The 11,535-nt window shown below is 37.6% G+C and overlaps 1 long non-coding RNA gene across 1 annotated transcript; it reads left to right on the plus strand.

Moving 5' to 3' along the window:
* The first annotated feature begins 2,302 nt into the window (after nucleotides 1–2,302).
* Nucleotides 2,303–3,136, plus strand: LOC110904979. Its single transcript, XR_004886026.1, has 3 exons — nucleotides 2,303–2,352; nucleotides 2,602–2,706; nucleotides 2,834–3,136. It is a non-coding gene; the product is annotated as an uncharacterized LOC110904979 (long non-coding RNA).
* The last annotated feature ends 8,399 nt before the right edge of the window (nucleotides 3,137–11,535 follow it).

Below are 11,535 nucleotides of genomic sequence, written 5' to 3' on the forward strand. Positions count from 1 at the left end.
GGATCAGTCAAATTAAAATGAGGGATTTAGAACTTAAAAGAAAAACTTAACAGTAATGTTTCAGCTATGTTTTAAGATATGAAAGATGATCAATAAATTATGTCCTTTGAGGGAGGCTTTTTGAGATTCAGTAGCTAAGTTTACATTATTTCAATATTAGTGTTCACTTATGTTGCATATTAACAATTTATACAACAATCTTGCCGAATAATTGGAAGAAACTTCTAATCTTTGGGTGATATGAGAGTTTTAAATTAAAGTAGCGAGTGTGGAAGATATAGTCTCATCCCGTATGTTTGACTTCTTGAGTCAACTCTACATACTCAAATAAGAGATATTTACGGTACGGTTCAGCCGGTTTTTACGAGTTTTTGGGTGGAACCGGTAACTACGGTTTTTTGGAAAAACTAAGCCAAAACAGTCGGGTTGGCAGCATCGACTGGACTGTCGGACCAACCAAATGTTTAAGAATTAAATGGTTTACGAATAAAGTAAAAAAGAAAAAAATTAAGAGCACGTATTCGGCTAAACTAATATTCTATATATATATGGTAATGTTAAGTTCATATACGTAGAAAAACATGTTTTTTTTAATATTATGGCGGTATGTTCATCCCGCCCTGTTACAAACCATAAACCATAAGCCAGACCACATTACTCCTGACCCATCTGAGCTCGCTGATTTAACTTGGTTTGGGCAGTTACGTCGGTTTCGATGGTTTTTTTTAACATCACTAACTTAATTAGCACTACCTTTTTTAATTCTTAATTTCAGGTTTCCGGTTCCATAGTCTCTCAAATTACCACTAAAGTTTCACTTTTATATCTTTTCATTTTAGAACGATGAACAAAAATGGTCAAATTATGGAACCAGGTTTGTGCATGTTGGTGGGTTTGTATGGTGGAGATGGTGCCTCCCAACGATGGTGGCTCTCGCTTCCAGGAACAATTACAGCGGTTTTTAGTAGCAAACTGACTTGACTCATGAAGTTTGCAAAAAGAGGTAAGAATATTTGTGCATTTGTGTTTTTTTTTCTCATAAGGTCTCCATGCTATTTTCCATAAGATTTATATATTTATTCACAAGATAGTTTGAACGTTTGTGAGTTTTTAAACAATACAATAAATATCTAAGTATAATATAGGGTGTTTGAATATTTGTGAGTTTTTCAAACAATACTATAAATATCTAGCATTGGAGCGGAAGACCAAATGTGACTCTTTAAGCTATTATTGTTAGTAGTAGTAATAGTACTAATAGTAGTTCAAATGGGTGCCAATGAATAAGGTAAGAAGAATACTCTCTTTTTTGCTTCTCTATTTTGACTTTATAGGTCAACTCTTTAGAAATTCTCACCATTCAAATTGATATGGTTTTTATTATAATTTAACACCTATTTATTGTTTTGAAGTTCTTCAAAAGTTAATAGTATTCATATCAAAAGTTAATAACTCATGACCAGTTCAGAAAATTAGTCCTAATGAATTTGTCATAGATGAAGTAGATTTTGAAGACATCGCTTTTGACTAGATGACTTAAGAGAAGAGTTTAAGGTGTGCAATATTCATGAATTGTCATTGATTGCATTTGTAGTAAAGAAAGATGCCAACCTTATTAAGTTCATGTATGCATGTGTTCGATTGTTGTCTACAATAATTGGCCCATATTCCTTAATTATCGGTTGTAATCTTTTATCTCATCTCAACCACTCAAATTTCATTTTTTTTTCTATTGATCCGCCTATGGGTCACATTGGTGAAATATGGAACTAGATTAGGCCTGAGATACAAAAAGGGTGATGTGAGAAAAAAATATTTATTTAAATGGGTGATTTTTCAAAAGGGTGTTGTGGGAAAAAAGTATTTATTAAAATAGATGTTTTAAAAAATTGTATATTTTTCAATAGCATTTCGTTGGCCTGTCAAAAAAAAGGAAGATAACTTTGCTTCAAGAAGTGGGCCAAGTTTTGGATACAAAGATTGACTAGAATGCATTGAACAAATGTAGTTTATAAGAAAGTATTTAGAATGCGTTGGAAGCAAAACAACTGGCTTGAAGTCTCTTTTAACAAATTAATAATCTAAATCTGTTAATTTGTTGCAGGTGATAAATAAAGAGAAGGTTGCTTTTTGAAGGTGAAGATGATATATTATCTTCGTTGTGTTGAGCAGGGGCGGTTCTTAGAAGGCCACGGCCCGGGCAAAATTTTCGGCCGTAGTGCTAATTTTTCACATTTCGATCGAAATTTTTATATATACTATGTTTGGCCCGGGCTTACCCGGGCTTTTTTTAGTGCCCGTGTCTTTCGGCCCTGGCACGTTCAACGGGCAAGATCCGCCACTGGTGCTGAGGTACGATCTCTATAATTTTGCATATCTGATTTCGTATTGTACGTATTTTTTAGCATCATATTTGTAAACCAATCTTGATTTCAAATTAATGTACTAAAGCAAATTTTTAGTCAACTCGCAAAAATTGTTTGTGAACGCCCAAAAAATACTACTTGTGACTGGTGTTTAAGTTATTACTTTCTATTATGACTGACTTACTTTTGCTTCTTTTTGTCGATGATATATGCTCTGGTAACATATATCATGGAGATTGGAGAACTGAGGCACAATAGGTGGTCTCTTTGTTTGGTTTTATGCATTGGCTAGAAACTGGACATCTTTTAATACACACCGAAGTGGAAGAAAAATTAGGGTGTAAGTCACAGTTTGTGCTTTTTTAGTAATGAACATGTGATTCAAACTCCTCACCAAAATTAAGTATACTTTATTTCTTAATTTGTTGTTTAGATTTTCTACTCTTACATTTTGGTTTAGGGCACAGGAGACAGAGTCGTGACTTTGTGGATTAGTTAAAGAAGAAGAAGCATGGTTTGTTGTATATGGAAATTGATGGAGGGATTGCCAGCTATATCATGTATCATCAACACTAAACCTGCTGGTATCATCATCAATTAATTTTCTTTTTCAGTCGCTTATGTTATGTTTATGAATCCTTTTTTACTGTAACAATTTGAAAAAGGATCGTCATCAATTAACTTTTGAGACACCAGGTAATCAAATTTTTGCACAAAATTTCAATCTTTTGAATGTAACAAATTGAAAAAGGATTTGATACGTTTGTTAGATTGAATACTAATCGCTTATGTGTGTTGAACTGGTTTGTTAAAATGAATACTAATCACATACTAGCATTACTCCTAGAACTATTATGAGTATAAAGAGATTTTCAACGAATTGTGATAGTTGCATATTCATGTATTTTAATTTGTCGTTGTACTCTAATATATTCATTTGTGTTTTAACATGTATGAAATCATAATATTATGTCAATGGTGATAGTGAAGACATTTTATTTTAGCAACCCGTGTAATACACGGGGTCTTAAGCTAGTAAAAAAATATATAAACAAAATCAGAGTACTATCCTAAGCAGCAAATTATCCGAAACCGTAGGGCTGTAAGACTTGAAGGTATGGGGGCCGGCTTAGGCCCGGCGTGGCCCTGCGCCGCACCCCCACACCGCCCCCCTGTGGTCCATCCCGTCATCTCCGTCCTCCACAAGCCGGGTTCGACGTGCCTCTCTCCCACACAAACACCTATACATACATACATATATATAAAGGGGTTCATCCCCCACCCCCTAGGTCCATCCACTTTAGGCCGCGCTTACGTGGCGGTGACGTGGCAGCCCATCCCCTTGGGATGAGGCTCTCCATACCCTCCAGTCTAATGGGTAAATGCATTCAGACTTAATCCTCAAATGCGCAATTTCAGCGAATACTTGCCAGCACATCGCCAATCATTACGCTGTTGTTCTAGAGTTTCTGATATCGTCAATCTTGACGAATCGAAACTGAAAATCAAGTCGTTAGGCAAGTTAAATGTTAATGGAATGTAAACGAAACTATTTAACTCGAAATCATTACCAAACTATTTGATTTCAGCTAATCCATCGCAACCGAAATTCTTAAAGTTTCGAATTGAAACTGAATTGCACCGTTCTTTAAAAATGGAGACTATAGAATACCAGAACCTTGCAAACATTCCCATACTTGCAATTTTTCTCCAAGCAAAAACACTCTGTCAATTTCATTTGACAGAAGGTATAGCATCGTAATTGAATCAATTTAGATTAGGGTTCTGATGTGTTCATAGATCTGGGACTTAGGGTTTTTATTGATAGAAACACTATGTCAATTTCATTTGACAGAAGGTATAGCATCGTAATTGAATCAATTTAGATTAGGGTTCTGATGTGTTCATAGATCTGGGACTTAGGGTTTTTATTGATAGAAACACTCTGTCAGTTTCATTTGACAGAAGGTATAGCATCGTAATTGAATCAATTTAGATTAGGGTTCTGATGTGTTCATAGATCTGGGACTTAGGGTTTTTATTGATAGAATGTTAAATATAATTTCCACATCAATAATCACACCAAAGTGGACATGGCTTAGTGGTTAGTGTTGTTGGTTGTTAATTATTAAACCAGAATGGACTTGAGTTCTGGTCAATGTTTTTAAACCCGGACCGGTCCGACCGGGCCTAGAGACAAGAGCGGGCCGGTTCGCTTGTTTGAGCCGTTTCAACATTGGGCCGGTGGTTGGACCGGCAGCCGGGCGGTCGGGATGGCGGGTCATACCCAGTGGGTCGGGCCGGTCACGTGTAATTTTTTTTAAATCGATTATCTTATCTTCATAACCCTATCTCTTTCTTAACAATTAACACAAAACCAAAACAAACAGCACGCCTCCACATTTTCTTCATCATGTTACGAATTTTGACCTAGATTTGGTGAAATAATTAGGGGAAATGATGTACCTACCTGTGGTAATCGGAGTGAAGCTGTATGTTAAGAAATTGTTGACGATGATGCCAGGTGAGACTTTTAGAGAAAAGATTGGGGAAATGATATCCTCTACTTTCTCTCTCTAGAACCATAGAAGATACTTTTAGACACAAATATACCCTTATATTAAAATTAAATGCAAATATTAAATGAAGTAAAATGAAGCATTATTATTGGTTGAAACTTCTACTTTTTTCTCCTTACAAAAAATTTCTTCTCATTTGAACCCTCTAGTGTGTGTGTGTGTGTGTATATATATATATATATATATATATATATATATATATATATATATATATATATATATATATATCACTATAGGTATGACATTCATGGCAAAACCAAGTAAACCGTAACCGATCGTACGACTTACATGATTATTGAAACAACATTAATCATGTCTCGTATGAATCTGCAGGCACGTTATAGTTAACAAATGAACATTAGTAATTAACGTGGTGAAATTAATGGCTCGGGAAGCAGAAAATGGGTTAAACGGAAGGATTCCGATTAACAGTGCTTTAATGATTTAAACACGATTGCCTATGCCGTAAACGATTCTAGGGGTACATATTTATGTCAACATGCTACTTAGACAATAACATATGGTTTTTGTAGCCTTAGTATGTAGCAAACGCATTAAATGAAGCAGTTGCTGGTTAGGGTAACGTTTTCGATCGGGTAAAATCTCACAGAGTGTTGGTCTGCATGAGCTAGGTATAGTTGACATGGTGGGGCTGCATAGAGGTGTGGGCATTATTTAACTCAATGTCAAAGGATATTTGAATTTTGCTTTGGGAATATGTCTGCATTTGATGCATTGAGGTTTAGTGGAAGGCAGTAAAGACTCTTGGGTATAGATTCTTGCTTTCTTCATTTCATGTTACCAACTGTGGTGAAACATGGGATAATATGAGGATTGAAGTGTAACCCTCGGAAAAATTTTGAGCCTTTAATTTTCGTACTAAATATCAGTTAATACGAACATTATAATTTTAACTTTGCTTAATTAACAGAACAAATCTAAGTATTACTTGAAACCTTCCTAAACTTAATTGAGCGATTAGAATCGTCAAATCACTAAAAGTCAAAGTCTAGGGACTAAAGTTACTAAAAACCTTAAGTTACCATGTTATGCCACCTAACAAGACCCTAATCACTTCCTAAAACACTAATGGACACTTGTCTTTACCATCTTCAATTTATCAACACATCATAGGACGCTAATCATCTCCTAAGGCACCCATGAACACTTGTCTTGCCCATGTTTTGCCACCTATCTTCTCCTTTGTCACACTTCTTCTAGTGTTGACACCTCAATGGATACTAATGACATTCTTAAGCCTCCATGGACACTTGTCTTAATCTCCTTAACCTCCCTTCACTATAAATAGCACCTTTTGATCACCATTTTCTTCACACCAACTCAAAATGAAAACACTTCACTTAGAAGTCTTATAAGAGCTTCTTCCTTCTTATGTAGGATCGTGTTTGACGTGTAGAAACGCTAATATAATATACGTACCACTTAGTAATGTGCAGAATCCATTAAAAGGTAAGTGAACATGCTTGGTTTCATAATCTATCTTCTCTAATTAAATTTGGGCAGCATAACATTTGATATTACAAAATCTAACAAAAGCTCACCACAAACCAAATGAACTACTCCTTCACTCATGCACCCCATGTCTCTATTTATAGACATGGATGTTACGGATGGGGCACAGGAGTCTTGTGTTGATGGCCTCATACACACGTAGGACTCCTACATGCGTATGGGTGTTTACATTATCAAACTCAAACATAAACACTCACAGAACACTGCCCTAATACATAAAAACCCTAGGCTTAGATGTAGGCATTAGACATACATGTACCATCAAACTTGTGAATGCAGTATGTCTATCGCTTCCGTCAATCACGTATCGTAGCTGAGAAATGTTAAAGACATGGTTTAGAAATGATAATTATAGGAAATAATGCCCATTCGTACGAAAGGGAGTCCATTCGTACGAAAAGGAGTCCATTCGAATGGACCATACCTAGTTAGACATCTCCTATAAATATGCCTTTAGTGTTGAACATTTAAGAACTTTTGCCATTTTGAAGATCTAGAGAGAGAAACTATCTCCAAGTGTTTCAAGGTGCTTGTAATTGTCAAATCTTCAATAGAAACGCATTATAATTACGTTCTTGTGTCTGATCCACTCACGTACACGGATTCCGCACGTGATACGTGATCTTCGCAATCATCGGAAGTACAAATTTGATCCAAAAACGAATCCACAAGGAGTATCAGAACGGGAGATCGATCGCACGGATTAGAGATACAAGAATTCACGAAATTTTATTAGATTCGGAGCTGAATTTCATCAATTTCGTCACATTTCTTCTTCTACTCATCTTCTTCATCTTTTTGAACTTAAAACTCATATTTACTGAGATTTCATGGATAAAATTGGCTAGATTTTTGATATGTTATGAGAAAATGTGTTTTGAATAACCCTACAAAATTCATAGTCAAATTCAAAGTAAAACTCGATCAATTTTGCAAAAAACCATGACGAAAGGGGTCTGCGTTCGCTGAACTGTTCATACGAATCAGTGTTGATTCGTACGAATCAACACGGGTTAGTGTTCTACAAATCAGCAGTTAATACGAATCAACTTGATTCGTACGATTCAAGATCTGTCTTTGTACGAATCAAGGCTGAGTTTTTACCAACCATGAAGTACTTACGAATCTACTTTTCACGAACCCAGAAACAACATCTGTTTAGTATGAATCAAGATCTTGAATTACGAATCAATTGTGCTTCAATTAGTTACGGATCCAGAATCATCAAATTTACGAATTCATAATCTAAGGGCATGTTTAGCTAAGCTTATTTAAGGTAGAAATGACTTTTTGTGAAAAGGACTTATTGACTTATGACTTTTTGAAAAAGAGTTTTTAAAAAAGTGTTTAGATTAGCTTATGGGATGGGAAAAAGCCAATAAGTCAATAAGTTGTTTTTTAAAAAGTGTTTAGCTTAGCTTATTGATGTAAAATGACTAAAAGAGACATTCTTTCATAAGTTGTTTTTTAAAATGAGGGGTAATCAGGTAATTTGGTCTTTGAAAAGTTAAAAGCTAATCAAAAAGTCACAAACTCCTAACTTCTCAAAAACTCCTTTTTAATGGCTTTTTCTCCTTTTCAAAAAGTCATTTTCAAAAGGACTTTTAGGTTTGCCAAACACTAAAACTCCTTTTTAGCTTTTTGATTAAGTCAATAAGTTATAAGGTAGTGTTTGGTATGCAGGAATAAGAGGTGGAATGGAATGAGTGATTACGAGGGAATGAAGAAAAGAGTGTTTGGTTGGTCAATGAAATGGAATCACTCATTCCAAAAGCCATTCCATTCCCTCAAATTCATTCCTTCCACCCCCCATGTTTTTTTTTCCATTCCATCCCCTCTTGCACCATTCATCAACAACACCACAACCCACGACCTTCGCCACAACCCACGACCACCACCGACGCCACCGACGCCACCCGCCACCACCTCACCCCGACAGCCACCGCCGGCGCCGCCACCCACTCGCCACCATTATCACCCACAGCTGCGACCAACTGCCAACGCCAATCATCGTCGCTGCCCACCACCATCGTCGACGCCACCACCACCGCCACCACCAACCGACGTCGCCGCCACCTTTGCTGACACCCACCACCAACGGCCACCTTGTCGCCACCACCACTCGTCCTCAGCGCCGCACCGCCACGTGCCGCCACCACCACCACCTATCGCCGCCGCCGACACCCACCTCCGCCACCTATAACCATCCACAATCAGTACCACCGACCACCACCACCACTCACCACTAATTTTATTACTCCGTTTTTCTTGCCTACCGAACAACACATAATAATAATTCATTCCATTCACATGGTAACCAAACAAGACATGGAATGGTAATGATCCATTGCATTCCCTCATCAATTCCATTACCTCGTCCATTCCATTCGTTCGTCCATTCCATTACCCCATACCAAACAGACCCTAAGTTATGTTGGAAAAGCTTAGCCAAAAATGCCCAAAGAATCAAAAGTGAACAACTTTTCGAATCAACATATTGTATGAATCAAGGTCGTTCATACGGATCTGTACGAATCTAGGTTTGCAGTTTTATACGAATCTGGTACATACGGATCTACTGATTTATTGATTCGACTAGAGGGTATAGGGGCCGGCTGAGGCCAGACGCCGGTCCCCCACACCGCCCCCCGGGCTCGGCTCGGCAAGGTCGACTCCCCACAGCCGGATGAGACGGGCCTACTTTTCAAAAATTGAGCCGTTGTAACGGCTAGTTGTTAATTTAAAAAAAAATCCATTTTTCTGTAAAACACACCCATTTTCACCATTTTTTCCCACTTTCAACCCAAAACCCTCTCATTTTTATACCATTTTCTCCCCACTTTTATAAAAAAAAATTATCTTTTCATCCACAATGCCATCTAATTCTTGGTGGTCCTCGTCTTCGGATGAGGAAGAGGAGATGTTTTTCGCAAATGTTGTGCTAAGGGTGGCGCAGATTCTTATGGAGGAGGAAGAGGAAGACGTCTCGTCTGAAAGCTTTATTACCAGACGAATACGGATTAACAGAGACCGCCAAGGTTTATCATTAATAAATTTTATTATCCTTATTCCTCGTATTTATATATTTTTTACGACAGGAGCACACGAGAAATTGGTGAACGATTATTTTTCGGATGCACCCTTTACAATGCCGATATTTTCAAATGCAAGTTCCGAATGAGTCGCCGGTTATTCACACGGATTGCTGATGATTTGGTGGGGCTAGACCCCTTTTTTTGGGCAACGACCCGATGCTCGAAATTATGAAGGGTTCACCACGTTACAAAAGTGTACTGCGGCCATTCGCCAACTGGCGTACGGGACAGTGGCAGACGCTTTGGACGAGTACTTACATATGTCGGCAAGAACTACGCGGGAATGTTTGTATCAGTTTTGCTATAATGTGGTGAAACCGTATAGCAAAAAATATTTGCGGAAACCAAACGCGTATGATGTTCAACAGTTGTACCAAGCTCATGAAGCACGACACGGGTTTCCTGGAATGCTCGGTAGTATTGATTGTATGCATTGGGCGTGGCATAACTGCCCGAATGCGTGGCGAGACCAATATACGCGAGGTGATCACGGCCATCCAACCTTAATACTTGAAGCCGTGGCCTCACAAGATTTATGGATCTGGCATTCTTTCTTTGGTCTCCCTGGTTCACTCAACGACCTCAACGTGCTATACCAATCGGCGATCTTTAGCGATGTCGTTAATGGAACCGGTCCGGACACCCGTTTTACAGTTTCTGGGGTTGAGTATAGACGCGGGTATTATCTTGCCGACGGAATATATCCGTCTTGGTCTACAATTGTCAAGACTATTCCATATCCCGAGGACGAAAAAAGGAAAAAATTCGCCAAGCGTCAAGAAGTTGCAAGAAAAGACATCGAACGTGCTTTTGGTGTTTTACAAAAAAATGGTCCGTCCTTGAACAACCGGCACGTGCGTTCACACCGAAGAGGTTGCGCCTTTGTATGTACGCTTGCATTTTGCTCCATAACATAACATGATTATTGAAGACGAAGGTCGGGCGATTTGTGAGTATGATGAGAATGCATCTATCGGGAATACTGTCCTGGTTGATCTGCCACAACAGGATTTAAACTCGTTCTCGCTAACCAACGACTTCATGCATACAAACCTTTAACAGGATTTGGTAGAACATATATGGAACAACGTAAACTTCGGGGACGGTGACGAAGACGAGTAGTGTAATTTTTATAAATTTTTAAATTTAGTCTTTTTTATAAATTTTAGGGAGTGTAATTTTTTTTAGGTTATGTAATTTTTATTTATGGTATGTAATGGATTTTATTATCTTCTTTTATGCCTTATTTTTATTTAAATTTTGAATAGTTTTTATAAAGTTAAACAATAAAAATTAAACAATAAAAGTTAAACAAATAAAATGAATTAAACAATAAAAAATTATGTGGGGTAGGCTCATCCTCCACCCCCCTCAAAAAGCAAGGAGACCCATCCTCCATGAGATGGTGATGTGGCACCTACGTGGCGGCCCATCCTCATGGGGATGAGCCTCCTCATACCCACTAGTCTTACGAATCAAGATTGACATCAGTTACAGATCTGCTTATCCAGATTCGTACGAACCCAGGACCAATACACTTCATACGGATCAACCTTGATTCGTACGAATCAAGATTATTGTTTTAATTACGGATCTGAAACACCTTGGTTCATTCACAGATTGGTTATATACTCACACGAAGTGTTGTGTATTGAACTTTTATGCTCATTCGTATTTACGTCCCGATTGGTGATATACTCACACAAATCTGAGTTTGAAGTACATATCTTTTTTGATTTAGTGTTTTGAGAAGTTATTACGAATCAATATGGAATAACTGTCCATTTAGCACATTCATTGAACTGCATTCACATCTGCACAATCTACAGATCTACCTCAAACAATATACACTGTTCTATTGATACAGATCTGTTGCACAGTCAATTCGCTGAAACATTAATAATTGAAGCAGATTTGGTTTGTCTATTTGTTATCAGAATCGAAGTTTATTCGCAGATTTTA

This window comes from Helianthus annuus, chromosome 2, assembly GCF_002127325.2.
Source record: "Helianthus annuus cultivar XRQ/B chromosome 2, HanXRQr2.0-SUNRISE, whole genome shotgun sequence".
Lineage (NCBI taxonomy): Eukaryota > Viridiplantae > Streptophyta > Magnoliopsida > Asterales > Asteraceae > Helianthus > Helianthus annuus.